At 35.1% G+C, this 18767-nt stretch overlaps 2 protein-coding genes across 2 annotated transcripts in view; both read left to right on the top strand.

Moving 5' to 3' along the window:
• LOC134651423 (circadian clock-controlled protein daywake-like) overlaps window positions 1-18767 on the top strand; it is a 360230-nt gene that overhangs the window by 297483 nt on the left and 43980 nt on the right. The gene's annotated exons all lie outside the window — the stretch shown is intronic.
• LOC134651356 (esterase FE4-like) overlaps window positions 1-18767 on the top strand; it is a 30803-nt gene that overhangs the window by 3290 nt on the left and 8746 nt on the right. The window lies entirely within an intron of this gene.

Genomic DNA, 18767 nt, shown 5'->3' with positions numbered 1-18767 from the left:
TCCCCCGCAAAAATCGGCAGACTGTTTTGTACAGAAAATTACAGACATGGCGTCTCCGTTTGATTATATCCTCCAAGAGCAGATACGTCTGCGAGCGATATAACACTTCAAATATTTTTACAAAATTCAACACCCATGAAGAAAGCAAAAATTCTCTAAAAAAATTCAATTGAATCACTACAATTTATTCAAGGGCTCTCACCCACTTGAAACGTATTCCAATTAATGTATTCAAAAGGTTGAAAGGGCCGTTGACTCGCAAAAGCGTCTTATCTCTAAAGCCGGATCGTATTTTTAGTACACTAGTAGGTATAGGTACAATGCGGCCGTCCCTTGAGTTTAGATTTCTGGCACATGTTACATTAGAGTGGCTCTAAGTCGAATCTGTAAGATGTCCAAAATATCCGAATATGGCATGTGTCCACGTCCAGGAACGCAATTTGTCACCTATTTTATTTATTATTGTATTGCAACGAAAGAAGAGATCACGCACATAACAATCGTCGTGTATGAGCGTTTGCTTACAAAATTTGAAAACGACTTATAAAAAAGACACCCTACACAGCGTATAAGTACACATAAGTCGTTTTCCAATACTGAAAAACATATCTATTACCTAACAGAGTTCAAAGGTATGATTACTTTTATAATAGAATACCACGAATACGTACAGAAAATAGAATTAAAAAGGAAGAAAATATCGTAATACTTATAAAATTTTTTTTAATAATTTAAAAATTCTTTGTATATTCTAACCCCCACGCCTCGTCAATTTGCGGTAAGTATTTATCATATTTTTAAACATACATGTGTATAAATATGATACTTTTTTATTGTGCAGAATAATTGTTTTACACATTCAAATTTGTAACCTACATATAAATACGGAAAAGCCAGCTTAGTCGGGCTCACGATTGTAAGTTGAATAACTGGCAGTGAATTACCGACGAGATGTATGGAAGATGAGCAGCGGCCTTAACCCGCGAGTCACTGACTCGCTGACCTACTCCGGAACATCTTCGTTATATCATTGAGAGGTCATTGAACTTTACAACCGCTCTTCATTATATTTACCTACTTAATATTTATTATGATGCGTTCGAGTTTATGAATTGCTTACTAGTTGAAACTTTATCGCAGTCAGCAGCGACCGGGTTACGTCTTTGATGCGTATTTGTTTATGTCAGGAATATTTTTAATTTCTTCGAGTCTTCCGAACTATGAGATCAAGTTTAATGTTTAAGGTTTTTTTCTATAAAATTCTCAGTTGTAATGCCCATTTTGTGAGCCCTACATAGTAAACGAGTAAACTCACAAAGTGCCTTACTCGGATGAGGCTCTGATATTTAAGACACAACCTAAATCACTTTACTATCTATGGTTTATGTTTTGGTATTTTTTGCGAATATGTTTATTTTTATCGTAGTTAATTAAGTCAAAGAAACTTTTATTTACACTTACAACTAGCACCTACATTCTAAAACCAGAATTGTAATTTTGGCAATCATAACCATGACAACTGAGACACAAAGAACATCTTGATGCGTCACCCTATGTTCTGCAAGTATAAATTATTTACAAAGTGGCCGACGGTTACACAATACCGACGGGTTCGACTGACCTTTCGCCGCAAAAGAGCCGATCTAGATCCGTTAGTTAGATAGGTTTACGCATGAGTCTGCTGGATTAATATTCTAACCGCTTGCCGAATACCTACTATCGGAAGGTAACCAGTGTATCTGCTCTGATTATGCAGAACTCTACAAAGCCTTAAAAGTTAGGCAATGCTGAATAACTTTAACTAATCATACAGATTATTCTGGAACCGAAAAAGATCTGTCTCAGAAAACATCGACATCTAAGGGCTCATTTAGACGGCGCGCGAACTCGTATACGATTTTAGTTTTAGTTACATTGCGGACCATTGAGGTTACATCCATTCAGCCGACCGATCAAACGACGCAATGTAATCAAACTCGCATGCGAGTTCTCGCCCCGTCTAAATGAGCCCTAAAGCTCTAGCTTTTTATCTCGATTAAGAATTAATAATATAGTTAATTGTTTACTAAGACCTAAGTACATAGTCACCTTACACACAGCATGTTAATCGTTATAACACCATTTTCATTGGATTAGGAGTAAAATCTTAGGATTTCTGGCTCGTACTGATGACGCTCCCGTGATTTCTCCATCAGACTGATAATTTTATGTTTGTCCTGTCATTTTGATGTATCTCAAGGTCCTAGATATACTGGTATACTAGAACTAGACTAGTCTGCGCCGGTAAGTGATGGCCACACACGTCTGGGCTGGGCTCGTTGCGAAACCTGCATGCAACCAGCTTTGGTAGACGGGATACGTGATACGTAATGTTTAGGAGCTTAGACTGTGCTTATGTTGTTTACTCGTTAGATAAAGCTTATAATTTTCATTCTGGCATAAGCTTTTGCTGCACCAGTGCTAGTAGCCAAGCTGTAAGGCGTGCGGATTCCTAATGGGTAGTCGTATGTTCGAACCCTTTTTCCTACCAGTAATTTAATCGTATCACATACACCTACAAAATTCAATTGTTACTATTAAAGTCTAACTATGTCTTGGTTTTATAGTTTTTTCATCGTAGCCTTCAGTCAATTTTTAACAAGGATATCTGTTCGAAAGTTTTGCACAAAATATGATAAATCATATTCTTACAGTTACCTAGGTAATTATTTTTGTGGACCTACCTAACCGTGGACTTGGGTCACACAATGACCAGCGGTTACTGAAATTCAATAGACATTATAATATATGTACCGGCAACTTAAACGCAGACATAATGAACATGGACCATATCTCCGTATGCAAATAAGTTACTTGTAGGACACATATAGCTACAATTACGTGCAGTTTAACTATCTGTGTCTAATTCATATTACGCTAAACTTTAAACTACATACTTAATATTAAACATCTAGACGAGCGCTTGGGTTTAGATTACAATCATTAATCATTTCCCGATGGATCTCTGGGGCCTTTATAAGTAAGAACAAAATAGATAATATAATATCAACATTTATTAAATAAGACAAGGTTTGAAATTCAAAATAACACTAAAGCTTCTGGGGTCTTCGGAGAATAGACCTGTGTAGGATACATCACTCGCGCTTAGAGATTAGACAATTGGGCTTTTTTTGCTTCATTCGCGAACTTACATTTTGTCTGAGCTTCAAATGAAAAGACCAAAAACAAACAACTGCTGTAAGTAATTACAATTTATAAGTGACCTACTTGTTTGCATGTTCTAGAATTTTAGCTATACTGCCAGTCCATCAGGCTCGCCCATACGCACCGTTCCACATCGTTATAATTAAATACACATACAATTTCACATATCCGTAAGCTCCACTTGGGCTTACGAAATGTACATATTACAGGCCTAGATTTAAAGTCTATTAAAATGACTTGCAAGGTGTATGTCGAATGCAACAAGGATAAATAGGTACTCATGTTGTGATCGATAGGTGACTGCAGTTCTATAAAATTATAAATAAGTAGGTAGGTTGCATGTGCGTAATTATGTGTATCGACTTACACGGAGTCTTAGTTCGTTTTTTTTAGCATTAGAAAGAAGGTAAGCGATCTTGACATGTCTTTTAATTGAAAAACGCTTTTTAAATATCAGTAACTATTACTTATGAAAGAAGAAGAATATCGTATTAGTTTCATAATTGTTACATATTTGCCATTATTTATTTTTAAAACGTGTTTTTCAATAAAAAGACACGTCAAGATTGTTTACCTTATTTCTAATGCTAAAAAAAACGAACTATAGCATAGTTAATGTTAATTTGATAATTGATCCTAGAACCGATAGAAGAAAGGATAGATATTATATATAGGTAAGGTAATTTTAAGGTGACCAACCATGCCTTTTCCCTTAAATGAGGACCTAGAAATATTTTTTGCGGTGGTCAAATCTTTGGTTTTGTATTTAGAATAGAATAGAATAGAATAGAAATCATTTATTCAGACAACACATCAATACAAACAAAACACATATTGCAGATACAAGGCAAAGATAAACAAATCAGCGGATATAGTATAGAGATGTGAAGCCGAAATGGTCTCCACTCAGCAATGCAGCTGGCACGACTAGCGTGGCCAACGGCGCTGGTTTTCTGTGGAGCCAGCGGAGTGTGCGGGACAGCATGCAGTGCAGGACACGTTGTGGACGACGGGAACAATACAATACAATACAAATACTCTTTATTGCACACCTCATTACAGAAAACAATACGGATAATACAGGAAGAAGAGGTTAAACAACAGGCGGGAACAAATAATATTTAATACTATTATAAATAAATATATATCAAAATTATATTATATATAAATATACATAACCTAACTGGTGAGTAACTAAAGTACAATATAGGCAATAATCTGTATTTTTAAATATAGGGGTTCAGGCAGCAAAACTTTGTTGGTCCATTAGGTACGCTTTTAGTTTCGATTTAAAGGAACCAATGGTACTGCTCTGTCGAATTGGTGGCAGAATATTATTCCAGCACTTCGTGGCAGCATAACGAAAGCTGCCACGGAATGCAGCGGTTCTGTGTCTTGGGCAAAGTAGTCTGATACCACGTCTGATATGTTGATAGATGGTCAATTTCTCAAATAAGTACACCGGCCTTTTACTGTTACAGACACCAAAGAGGATCGTGGCAAAATGTAGAATGTACTTACTGTATTTACTTACACTATATGTATTTTTCGGCGCGCTTGACTGCTCGAACCAGTTATTTAGGTTGTCATAAGAACAGAAATGTAAAAAAATGCAATTCCGGAGTGATCCCATAAGTATTCCATGAACAAAGTTTTGTACGGAACGCTTAAAACTTAAAATATTATCATCAACTAATGTATTTATTTTTATTTAAGAGCGGCGGTTGACTGGGAAGTCGCACAATATGGACAAACCTAGAGCCGAAAGAGAACGTCCTACGCGTTAAAAAAGGACATGATTTCGTTACAGAATTAGACTAGCTCCTTTACGGAGTACTTGTTGTCTATTTTTTCGCCAAACGCTGCGGGCAAACCGGTAAAAGACTTGTAAGAGAGCAAATTTGTAAAAGCGAATAAAGTTATTAATACCGAAAACAATCTAATATTCTGTGTCAGTGGTTTTTACCGCGAATAAATTTCACAAGAAAATCCTTGCTCGGTGAATCACGGTGTTAATTGCTATAATTAGTCTTGCTAATTACTGTGAAATTTAGCAAGAAATATAACGTAAGTGAAGCAAAGAGTAGCACAAAGGACGACCTCACAATTACTTTTATAGCTTTACAACCAATTAAAGTTTTAATAAGTTCATAATAAGGTTTTGGGTATTCTGTACATGTTATGTTTTTAGGATTCCGTAGATATCTCGTAAGCGTATAATTATTTTCGGAAAAAAATAATACCTCTGTAAGAAGCATTATTTGAGTCGAGAAAGTGACAGATGGTGATGTGGCTCGGTGTCACAGCCGAGCCATCAGATTTTGAAAGACGATATTATGCCCCACCACGTAACAGGCATTGAAACTAATTGGATTGTAAATTTCAACTTTAATTTAGTTTTCCAATGTGTATAGAGGGACAGTAAGTTATACTGTGATAAGATAATATTTCGAGCAAAAGGGAAATCATTTGAAAATAATAAGCTTTTGGGATTTAATTGTTAACGTTATATTCAGATGACTGCTGCAACAGATTCACAGTTACAAGGGTAATGCTGGAACATTAAAGGGGGCGATGTTACTGTAAATCTCCTTGGTTAAATGAGTAGATAATTGAACGTCCTAATCATAGCAGCAATGCAGCAACGACATTAACGTAATTTATCAAGAGGCATCGCTCGAGTCATAACGCTTCAGTACCTGCAGTAGTAACGTTGTAACAGCAACAATGTTGGTCTCGCCATCCAATAAAATTGTATTTTTACATTGAACTATTCAATTTAATAGATATACGATTCTGAATCCAAGGGAATAATGAAATCCAACTTTTAGCAAAAATTACAAGTGCTCAATATAAATACGTACGGAACCCTTACAATATGCTAATACACTATCCTAATTAAATTTATAACTCGGAAACCCGATTATTTCGCCTAAGATGTACACTTGGATTACTGCCGTAAATTTATTGTAGTGTGTTGAAATTTATGTTTTTGCATCAGAAAACTATAATTAATTGCCGATATTACTCCCAAGGCGAAATTATTATTAAAACTCTTAATAAACATTTGAAATAACGCCTTTGCCCGATAATCTATGAATTAAAATAACAATTAGTTACGAAAGTTACTTATTTACTATTATTACTAAGTACTATTATTTCTTATTATTGGAATCTGAACTGAAAATCGAAAGTTACGTTATTTGATTTCAATGTGTACTAAACTTAGAATTCTATTAACGCAGCGTAACACATAGCATTAACATGCGCGTTATGCCCGCCTTCCAACCTCTAAAGAGATCGAAAAGGGACCATTATGAAGGTAAAACTACAAACTAACTCGCAAAAAGGGTTAGCTAGGTACCCAATTATTATTTATACTGGACCCAAACTCCCCTAGAGCACTCAAAATGTATAATAATGGGCCTTTAGCAGTACACAAGTAAATATTTCGAACTAAAAAGTAACTACGATTCACTAAACGATTATACGCAACTGCCCGTTTTGGCACAGATTATAGATATTGTAACAGAAATGCCACTCTAAAACGTCTAGATGTTTTTACTTCCTAACTTGATGAATTTTTAAGATATCATTTAAAATATTGTCGTACCTACTCTATACATTTGAATGAATGAATCAATTCTTATAAAACTTTATAATAGTCTTTGATAACTTAAACAATAACAGACTAACTCGAATAAATAAATAAATTTAAGGGACTATAATTATCAATAAATTAATTACAAGAGTCCCGGTTGTTTCGTTTAATAATATTAATAAAATAAGACTTTGAACAATCACCTAAGAGTCCCAAATAATTCAATTCAACAAGCGACAGCATCATCCAATTAAACGAAAAGGAAACAGTGAAAAACATGTCTGTTTCTGACTGGAGATTAATTTCTTAGCATCATTCTAGCGGAAAAAATCAAAATTCTCATTCCCCCTTTACCAAAGTTTTAACGAAGCTACGAAATACGTCCATTGAACTTTTGCTGTGACGTTTCGGATTTGTATTAAACTAATTAATCCGGTGTTATTGCGATATTTGTATGAAATAAATTAATTTTAATATTACTAATTAAAAACTTCCTTTGGCGAGCCGTGGCAAAAGCAGAGACAAACGCTAAGAAGATGATAATTAGTAATTAAAAACTAATTAATAATGCTTGCTTATACGTTTAGCTTATGTTTTAATTAATCTTTAGACGAGCAGAGTTTAATACTTTGAGTCTTGATTTTAAATATTTGGAGAAACCTTGACAATTCGAGCGTTTTATTATCTCCAAAAAAAATATTAGGGAATGATTCTGAAGTTAGGATCTTTTAAACCTATCGTGAAGTTTCTTTTTCACAAGAACTTTTTACTTTTGGTTTAGATGGAGACGATAGAATCCAAGTAAAATCGAGATCCATAATGGCCATAAAAGACAAAACTTTGACATGTAGAGACAGCAGAACAATAAGCCATTATTAAACCTACGCCTACAATGACAGCGTAATTTTGACTTTAAATCTGGTTCAAGGTTGATATATGCGTGTATACTCGTAGCTCATGTCATTCATGTATTATATTGACTCTTTTATGTCACAATACATACTTACAGTCATGAAATGACACGGGGAGGGCTAACATTTATGATAAGAATATTAAATTTTCTCAACACTGAAGTTACTTTAATTATAAAACTCCTGTGAGACACGAACATTATTATTTCAATCGGGTTACACGTATTTTTAAGTGGAATAAACCATCGACATGTTTCCATCCAATTTTCGAGGATCTTCTTCATGGAGCGACCCTTACCAAATATTTTTAAAACCAAACACAAATTTACTGCATCTGAATTTAAAGTATTTATCCTATTAGAGACATAAGAGTTTTCATCGATTTATGACGTAATCAATGCCGAGAGTGTGCCAAACTGGCGCGTGAAATACGACAAATGGGCTCATATATTCAGATTTAGGTAGCTAACACATATCACTACTTATAAAAGCTAGTAAAATGTGACTTTATTACAGTTATAACAAGCGTTTAACTCAACCTCAACTATACACCGCTAACTTATGAGTTTATTCTGTGCTATGGTACAGTGGGCTAAGAAAGTGGTCTACCAGTTTTGACAAAAGTTTCTGCGAGATCTAACGATCGCTAAGGTTGACAATGACGTACAGTTGACGTACGTGTGTCGACCTTGTTATCTCATGACGTTCAAACGAACCTCAACCGTAGGGTGGTAGACCACTTTCTTGGCCCACTGTACAGAATAAATAATGCCAGAATGGAATAACTGTGGCGGCAAATTGCCTACCGATTGACAAAATCTCAGTTCGGTTAGCAACGCGTTGACGTAAAGTTCAAAATACCTGCCTAGCGTTTCATTGCATTTTATCAATTTCACGTGGATAGAGTCGGACCACGCTAAGTTTTCTTATTAAGGGAGCTTATAGGGATATGTACCTATGCATTCTTACTGCCAAGGTTGTACAAAGTTAGCATGGTCAGAGTCTAGGTAAGTACTTATGGTTAAATGGTGCTTCAGACTTTTAAGCCATGTAACATGTTTAGATAAAGGTGTGACTAGGAAGTCACACCGATATCTGTTACTTTAAATAATTATTTAGTCTACAAGACCGAAACAAATGAACATTAAACAAAACGATCCGCATCGACAAGAACCATGACCAAAGAATTGTTCGCGAAATAAATGCTTTAATGTAAAACATATATGTATTTCATGGCATTGATAGCAATTTACAAATGTATCTAATTTTATTGTCAGGATTGTAAAATACTTACAGTGTGTACTATTAACTTACCATGTAAGTAACACTACTACTTTTAATTTATACCAAGTTTTATATAACAGAGATAGGTTATTGTTGTCTCTAGTAATACATATGCCTTAACAACAGATTTAAAAGGGTACAAAACAGTAACATACTTACATCTGAGATAGCTCTAGTTTTTGATTGACAGAATAGATTAATATTCCCGGTTTTATTAAAATAATTTTGATAAGGATTGTCTCATTCACGTTTAATTTAAAACTATAGCTATTAATAAAATTCAAAGGACATTAATATTTATAGCAGGCTAAATCTACTCGGTACTCGAAATTAATTATGACTATATTATACCTAAGTATTAATTACGACGTTAAAGATTAAACTAAATAGGTCCGTATAATATTGTGATTAATGGTAAAATTTGTAAATATTAGCAAGTTCGACAAAGTCAAAGATGAAGTGAATATTTGGATGGTACGGTCAAAAGTCGTATTATGACATTATGACCCTATATGAAACTCGCTAGAGACCTCATACTATTTAATTGTCGCTGTGACAACCAGTGCACAAAAACACCTATAAAATTCTGTGAACATCAATTGAACTCGTTTAAAACGATCCATAAAGATAATTCACTGCCTACCGGTATACATGAAAGTGCTGACGATTTACATTAATTTAACTAGGTTTACACAGTAAAAATATTGAAAGAAGTATATTAATTCCAATGGACAAACGTTCTTATTTATTTTCTTGGCAGTTCATAACAGGATTGTTTTAAATGTACGTGTGACTTGAAATCACTTGTTATTCAGAATTCAGATATCATAAACACCTGCTTGAGGTAGATTTTCTGATATCATCTTATAAATAGGTACTGGGTAGTCGACTTCGCTTTTATTATCCACTAGCGACCCGCACCGGCTACGCACAGGTTAACAAATTAAACATAAACCTTCCTATTGAATCACTCTATCTATTAAAAAAAACCGCATCAAAATCCGTTGCTTAGTTTTAAAGAGCTAAGCATACATACAGACATACAGACAGACAGATGGCGGGAAGCGACTTTGTTTTATACTATCTAGTGATTTATCATTTCTCTTGTTTCAAAAAATAAAACTTCGTATCGACGAAGATATTTATAGAACGACGTATGTATTGCTTATCTGATTATTTTGTGAACAAGTATCAGGGATTTTTACTGTATGTCGCTTCTACGAAAAAAGATGTTGCAGTCTACAATGTTGACAAGCGCTTCCTTGAAGTCGCAATACTGTTTTTGAGCATCTGTAATTTTTTAAGACCGCGACAACTCACATTGACCCAGATGCGAAGGCCAAACAAATGGCAGGACCTTTGCGATGGGAAGCAGAGCACCTCACAGTCTACTTGCTAATTACGCAATTTTAAACATTATTTCGTTGTACTGCAATGTTTAACGTATTTACTAACATTTCTATTTTCCACTGATTTAAACTTTCACGATTTTTACACAATATTAAATTGTACAACAGGACTTAATCGCGTATCTAAGTTTTAAGATTTACCTCCGACGTTAGAAGATGCTGATGTCAACTTAAGCCAGTCTTCTCCGAGACCACGGGGACAACGCCGTCCTCGAAACGTTGGAGGTAAATCTTAAAACTTAGATACGCGATTAAGTCCCGTTGTACAATTTAATTTCTATTTTCCTATAAACACTATTAAAATGAGAAAAGTTTATTTTTAATTAAGAGTCGGTTGACACTTTTTCTTCTTCCTCGCGTTATCCCGGCATTTTGCCACGGCTCATGGGAGCCTGGGGTCCGCTTGACACCTACACACAAACACACACTTTATTACTTTGAGTTAAAGTTACGCGTAAGTACCTATTTCCTGTGGATATCATAGAATAAATGGAGTTTAAAGCCAAATTTCAGCCAAGCCAGTTCCCATACCTAAACCAGACAATAATCCAAACTTACCTCCTAAGATTAGACCTATTTCACTAATATCATGTTTATGGTTCAAGACTTGAATGGTACATAGAATCGAATCATTTTCTATCTCCGTGCACGACAGGTTTTAGACGAGGCCAGTCATCGCTGGACTGTCTGACTAGAGTTGTCTCTCACATACAAATCGGTTTCACCACAAATGTTCCCACACTCGCTTGCTTCCTGGATATTGAAGGCGCTTACAATAATGTCCTAATTGATCAATTAATGAACATTTTAGATGACCTAGGAGTTGGTAAGCGGATATGCAAATACCTGTGGAATTTTCTGAGTAATAGGATTCTTATAGTTAAAGATACTGTCAACAGCCAAGAAACAGTAATAAGACATACCAGCAAAGGCCTAGGACAAGGCGATCCACTTTCCCCGCTCCTTTTTAATATAGCTACATCGAAATTGTGCCGTGACATCACAAACGTACATATGTGTCAGTATGCAGATGATTTTATATTATATAAAAGTAATAAAAATATCGCCCTTAGTCGCAATGCTATTCAGGAATCATTAGATTATTTTGTAACTACCTTAGGTACTTTAGGTTTACAGATATCAGAACAAAAATCAAAATTTTGTATTTTCAGCAGAGGGCATAAACGACAACAGGTAGAGTTAACAGTAAACAATATGCCTTTAGCTTCGGTCACATCTTATAAATACTTAGGCCTTTGGCTTGATAGGTCACTCCGTTGGGGCAAGCATATCAATGAAATTACAGAGTAAGTACAAAGAAACCTTAATGTCTTACAAGTCTTAGCTGGTAAATCATGGGGCCTACATCCTAAGCACTTACGTAGAATATACATCGCGCTAATTAGGAGCCGAATCGATTATGCTAGTTTTTTATACGACAACAGTGCAAAATGCAATACATATAAGCTAGATAAAACACAAAACAAGGCGCTGAGGATTGTAGGCGGCTTCATACGAACCACCCCCATCCATAGTATGGAAAGTGAAATTTGCATTCCACCTTTATTTGTCAGGAGGCGATTTCTTGCAATTAAGTACCGGCTGAAAGCTCTTTCCACTTCAAATAACGAAACCAACTCTCTGCTACACAATTTAACTTTGCTCAATCAGAATAGGTACTGGGTGAATAAAAAACCGCCTCTTTTAGTCACCGCTGGTAGGGATGTTGCAGATGAAACCATATTCTCATCTGACCGCCTACAAATGTTTTCTCTTAACACGTGGGTATCAAATATAAATGTGAACAATCTGGTTACCTCCAATTTAGACTGTATAAGTGACTCTAAAAATACTTATGAATATAACTGTCTTAAATATAATGTCTTAGAGGAGTTACGTCAAAAGTATAAGGATTGGCAATTTTTATACACAGATGGGTCTAAGAGTCCGCTTGGAAAGGGAGCCGCTTTTTATGACACACGTAATCCTTTATGTGTCCAGGATAACATGTTTAAGGTTGTAGGAGATGTTTGTGTGATGACAGTAGAACTGGTCGCAATCTCGCAAGCACTTTCCTATATCTCTAACAGGCGAATTAGAAAAGTAGTAATTTGTACAGATAGTAAGAGTGCATTACAACATATTTCACGATCGATTCGTGGACACAGAGGGGTACCGACTGTCTATGAAATTCTTGAAAAGATCCTTCTTTTAACACAAAATAATAGTGTAGTACGACTGCAATGGGTTCCTTCTCATATAGGATTAACGGGTAATGAGAAAGCTGATCAGCTAGCTAAACGGGCAGCAGTAGACGGAAATGAAACGGTTATCAGACCGAGTTATTTAGAAGCTTTTAGTCGCTATAGGAGCACAATCCACTTACTATGGAAGGAATACTTCAACGAACGCTCTAAAGAAAAAGGGATTTGGTACAAGGCCATTGCAAGTGAGCCTCCGCGGATTCCATGGTGCCTTAATACTGACGTGGGTCGAAAAACTGTCGTAACAGCGCATAGATTACGAACTGGTCATGTGCCCCTCAATAAATTTAGGTTTCTAATGAAGCAGATCGACTCTCCTAACTGCGACATCTGTGGATCAGTAGAAGATGTCTATCACATTCTTATAGAGTGTAGTAAAAATCGTGCCCTTAGGGAGGCGCTCATAACTTCAGCCAATCTAATGCCATATGACATTGGTGCTTTCATACACATACTCAGTCAACCATCATCAGACAAGGCACAAATGGTATTTAGATTGGCTGGAGTTATACTGAATAAATAGGTAGATTTGTTTTATTTTAAATATTCACTGAATTTTGTAATTTTTGGAAGTACTCATAGGAAGCGGACCATAGGGCCGATATATACAAATGTATGAAGGTCCTGTTAAATAATAAATTGAAAAAAAAAAAAAAAGCCAAATTTTGTTCAAACCCTTAAAATCTGTATGGCTGAAACCATAGAAAAATATACTTAAATCTCTCCCTCCTTACTCCCGTTTTCCGGAACTTTTCGACCCAGTAGGGAAAAGTTGAATTTCAACTTGATTATACGAGTACCTATTTGATGCAGTTTAACTTTAACCATCTTAAAGAAGAAGCAAGTATTTAGTTTTGTTATAATTGTCATTATAAAAAAGTAAATATTAGACTAGGGGAGGGTTATTTTATATTTACCAGAAACTTACATTCCTTATCTTCAAGCTATTTATTGACTGCGTCTTATGAATTGTATTATTAAGATAAATTCGTTTATGTTTTATATTTATAATGATAAAAATTATGCTTCTTTGTACTCGTACTTAGGTACCAGAAAATTAAATTATGTTATATACGATTTATTGACTTCGTAGGTAAGTAATGTTATTTTAATTTTGTACATAATTATTCTTAATAGACCATATATGAAACGATTACACGTGCTTGCGCGAATACCCAAACATTTATGTACGCAATGATGTAATAATCAGATTGAATTACAATCGCTACATGCGGGCTCCTGTTATCTACATAATATAATTGTACCTATGTTAAAATACAATTGTATTGCCTTGTTAATAGTTCTCTGTGATTAGTCAAAATTTCTTTAAAATATTAACGCAAATACGAATATTTAATATATCACGCACATCAACGCTGTTTCCCCGCATCATAATTCTGTAGCCCAAACAAAGAGTAAGACCAAATAAGAAAACGCATATGCATAGTACGGTCGAGTTCACACACATCTTTGCAAGCCAACGTTCCAAAAATATATTTACAAGCCTCTAAGGTCCTGACAATTAGGTTGTGTAAATATATTTTTGGAACATTGATTGGCTTGTAAAGTTATTTGTAAACTGACTGAACTAGTAGTAGCACATATGCAGCATCAATAGTCTTCTTCTTCTTCCTCCTGCCCTTATCCCACGTTATGTGGGGTCGGCACAACATGTTTTCCTCTTCCAATCTCCTCTACTTATCTTTAGTCACCTCAGCACTCACTACTTTCTTTCTCATAATTATCCTCTTTCACACAATCCATCCATCGTTTTTAGGGTTCCGTAGCCAAATGGCAAAAAACGGAACCCTTATAGATTCGTCATGTCTGTCTGTCTGTCTGTCTGTCTGTCTGTCTGTCTGTCTGTCTGTCTGTCTGTCTGTCTGTCCGTCTGTCTGTCCGTCCGTATGTCACAGCCACTTTTCTCCGAAACTATAAGAACTATACTGTTGAAACTTGGTAAGTAGATGTATTCTGTGAACCGCATTAAGATTTTCACACAAAAATAGAAAAAAAACAATAAACTTTTGGGGTTCCCCATACTTCGAACTGAAACTCAAAATTTTTTTTTTCATCAAACCCATACGTGTGGGGTATCTATGGATAGGTCTTCAAAAATGATATTGAGGTTTCTAATATCATTTTTTTCTAAACTGAATAGTTTGCGCGAGAGACACTTCCAAAGTGGTAAAATGTGTGTCCCCCCCCCCTGTAACTTCTAAAATAAGAGAATGATAAAACTAAAAAAAATATATAATGTACATTACCATGTAAACTTCCACCGAAAATTGGTTTGAACGAGATCTAGTAAGTAGTTTTTTTTTTATACGTCATAAATCGCCTAAATACGGAACCCTTCATGGGCGAGTCCGACTCGCACTTGGCCGCTTTTTTGGGTATTCCGACCGCTCTCTGTCCATCAACATTCATCCCTAACATTCTTTTGCCTATATGGCATTAATCCCTCCTCATTACATGTGCCCATACCATGCTTACCTACTACTCCTCATCTTCTCCGGTATCTTCTCCGTTACCGGTGCCGCAGCATCAATAGTAGCGGATGAAATTACTCGTCAAAAATATCCGTTCTTAATAGCTTCACAAAACAAATACCAATGTAAAACAATTTTAGTGTGGTATGCAGATGCTTTTGAATGCAAATGGGAGAGATACGCTCGTAACTTTAACTAGTTTCAACACAACCTATTATTAGAGGTCGGCAAATATTTTTTGCGAATGGATCTATCTGCTTCTATGCTAACGTACTAAGAAGCTGTTTCAAAATGTCGATTGTTAACTTTAGAGAGCTAAGTGTATAATATTATTCATTATTAAAAGATAGTCTTTTTGCACTTAACACCGGCCCTGAATATGAACTGCTGTCGGCAAGGCCGCACAACTTTACTGTCATGTTCTTGAACTCGCACTACAATTATACCGAAAGCATGCATAACCGAACGTCCGAATATCAGCCACTATACCTATTTATTATCTGCATCTTGCAATCTTTACGCGCATTGCCCCTTTTCATATCGGCCAATGATTGTTACTATAGGGTTCGATGCAAAAAAGTCGGTTCTGGCGGTTGGTTGGTACCTAAATGAAATTCTGACAATAAAATAAAACTTCGGTGAAAAGGCAGAACACCGTGTATGGCCCTTTGGTTGATTTGACTGACAGAGTAAAGTAAATCTTTGTTGGGTTATGAAAGTGAGTCCTTTAGCTTTTTATGAAATCAAGCTAAAATTTTTAAAAATAGTCACTACTAAAAAATCTCAATACATGTCAAACGCCGTTATGACGAAAATCTATCCCTGTTACCAAATAAGTAACGTAAAATTTTATGAAACAGTTTTATCATCAGAAAGCGTATTCTGGTCAAAAAATATATTATTTATATAATATTTATCTCAGTGTGGTTCACGCGTTATATATAAGTGAGAGAAGGATGCATAAAGAAAAAGTCAATATCATATTTATAAAATCTGAATTAATCTCTAGGTGTTTTTCATTAATCTTATTTAGCCCCGAGCGACGGGTGTTACGGTAAATTAATATCAAGATTAGGTATCTGATGTAGGTACACTTAAATATGGGCTAGGCTAGGCTTTAATAATATTGCGTATGCATGTTAGGATTCATAAATAATTAAGTATGTCGCATGATATAAAATTTAAGAGACACTATAATAGTATAAATAGTGAATGATCCGTAGTTAATATTAAACATCCGTAATTAATGTTATATTCTTGTTTAACAAGAATATGTGACTGTTTTTCCGTCTGAGTTCTATTTAATTTAACCTTCTGTTTATCTGTTACTCTTTTATGGCTATTAGTAGTATTATTGGGCGTGATTTTGATAAATTTGGCATAACTAATGCTTAGAAAAAAAAAAATGGCCTGTTTTATTTTTCAAATCCGCCCCTTGGAATGCGAGAGGGAAATTACACAAAATGGTCAGGTTCAGTTGTCTACTAAATATTATTTTTATTTTTTCTACTGATTATTAAATAACTATGAAGTCTGTTCTTCGAAATAAAGATATTTTATTTATTTATTTTATAACTCAGTGCTTTCATTAAGCCGAACTTGTTTAGGTAGGTAACATGCCAGGCCGCCGCTAAGTCACAACTTATGTTACTGCAACTAACAGCTTATTCAGTAAAGCTAATTAATCGAAATATCAGTCATTAAGTTCCAGTTTTACACAGTTCAGCTTCTCAAACGGCTTAAGTACTCGAATTCACCATTCGCTCAACCTGAATTACACGTATATATGTAGGTACCTATTGTAGATGTAGGTACATGTATACAAGTTATATAATCTGTTTGACTTTGAGTAACATATTAGTACAATTAAAATATTTGTAATGCACATGTTAAATGATAAAAATTACACGGTTTACATTTTTAAACAGGCGCTAAACAATTTTAATTGTTACATTTCGCAACTTTGAGTTTAACAGTTTCACATACAAGTTTTAATATTAAATATTTTATATTTTAAGGGTATTCGACATCCGCAGTTTTGAAGTATTGTTGAATTGAAGGTTTTGTGAAATGTGAACTATTTATGTCGTTTAAAATGAGTTTTGTTTTAGAGTTTTATCAAGTACTTTATTGTAATATTATTATGAATGAGTTTACGTATTAACTTCATTTTTAAATTATTTTGATGTTTCATAAGGAGTAGCTACCTACCTATATAATTTTAGAAATAGAAATAGAAAAATATTTATTCAGGCAACACATCATTACATTACAAAACAAAACAATAAACATGTAACATTACATAACAAAAATGTGAAACTAGAAGTAGGTATACCAAACAGTCAAAACACAGATAAAGATGTGAGGCTGAAATGGTCTCCACTCAGCAATGCAGTTAGCACGACTTAGCGTTGCCAACGGCGCTTGTTTTCTGTGGAGCCAGCGAGAAGTGCAGTGCACGACAGCATACTGCGCGACTTGTACGTCATTAGTAATAGTAGTTTATGAGTAAAATAATTAAATAAAGTAATATGTTTTAAATAGGAAATACCAATACTTATATATTATAAAAAATATTATACATATAGAAGTTATTATATGGCGGCATCGACTTTGAGGTTAAGGAGCTAAAGTGACTGCAATTCAGAGAATGGTGCCCTTGGGCAGCAATACCTTGTTGAGCCAATAGGTGTTTTTTCAGTTTGGATTTGAACCCACTAACAGTCATGCTCTCCCAGATAGGTGGCGGAAGGTTATTTTATTCCAGCACTTCGTGGCAGCATAACGAAAACTAAATTTGACAAATTTACATTAATTACTCCTTATAAGCCTGCGTGGAATAACAACCACTAAATAGCAGTATATACTTACTATTAAAATGTAAATTAACAAAGGAAAAGCGATGATATCAGCACAAAAATGATTTTTGGCCATTGTCCAGCGCATCTGAGACAGAGGGTGCAATTACACGGTAATCTGTATTACGCCGTATTGGCAGACACGGCGCGCGGGTTAGGCGGCGCGCCAATGCTCTGTTACTGTTATTACTCTGTGTTTTAGAGTATTTTAGTATGTTGTGTTATTAATTTTGTAATTCAGTGGTAACTGGTGTATCTGCTCCCAAACTCTGACAAAGGCGGCGGTTACAAGTAGAATAGGTAAGTTGATAGTAAGCTTCCAATCTTATATTCAGTTAAAAGTTTAAATAATACCAAAAATATGATGGGAGAAAATTCGGCAATTTCATGATCATAATAAATAAATAAATATTTGGGGACAATCTTACACAGATCGACCTACGAGTATCCCCAAACTAAGAAAAACTTGTACTATGGGTACTAGGCGACGATATACATAACTATAATAATATTATACCTACTTATAGATAATTACATAGAAAACACCCATGACTCAGGAACAAATATTCGTGTTCATCGCACAAATATATTTCTTTACCGGGATTCGAACCCGGGACCATCGGCTTCATAGGCAGGATCACTACCCACTAAGCCAGACCAGACCGGTCGTCAAAACTCTTGAGCTAATCTGCTGACGGAGAGACGGACTGAGGAAGGTACCTTAAAAATCTAAATAGGTACCTA

The sequence above is a fragment of the Cydia amplana genome, chromosome 10 (assembly GCF_948474715.1).
Source record: "Cydia amplana chromosome 10, ilCydAmpl1.1, whole genome shotgun sequence".
Classification (NCBI taxonomy): Eukaryota; Metazoa; Arthropoda; class Insecta; order Lepidoptera; family Tortricidae; genus Cydia; species Cydia amplana.
Note: the sequence above shows the minus strand (reverse complement) of the source record. Positions and strands in the feature narration are given on the sequence as shown.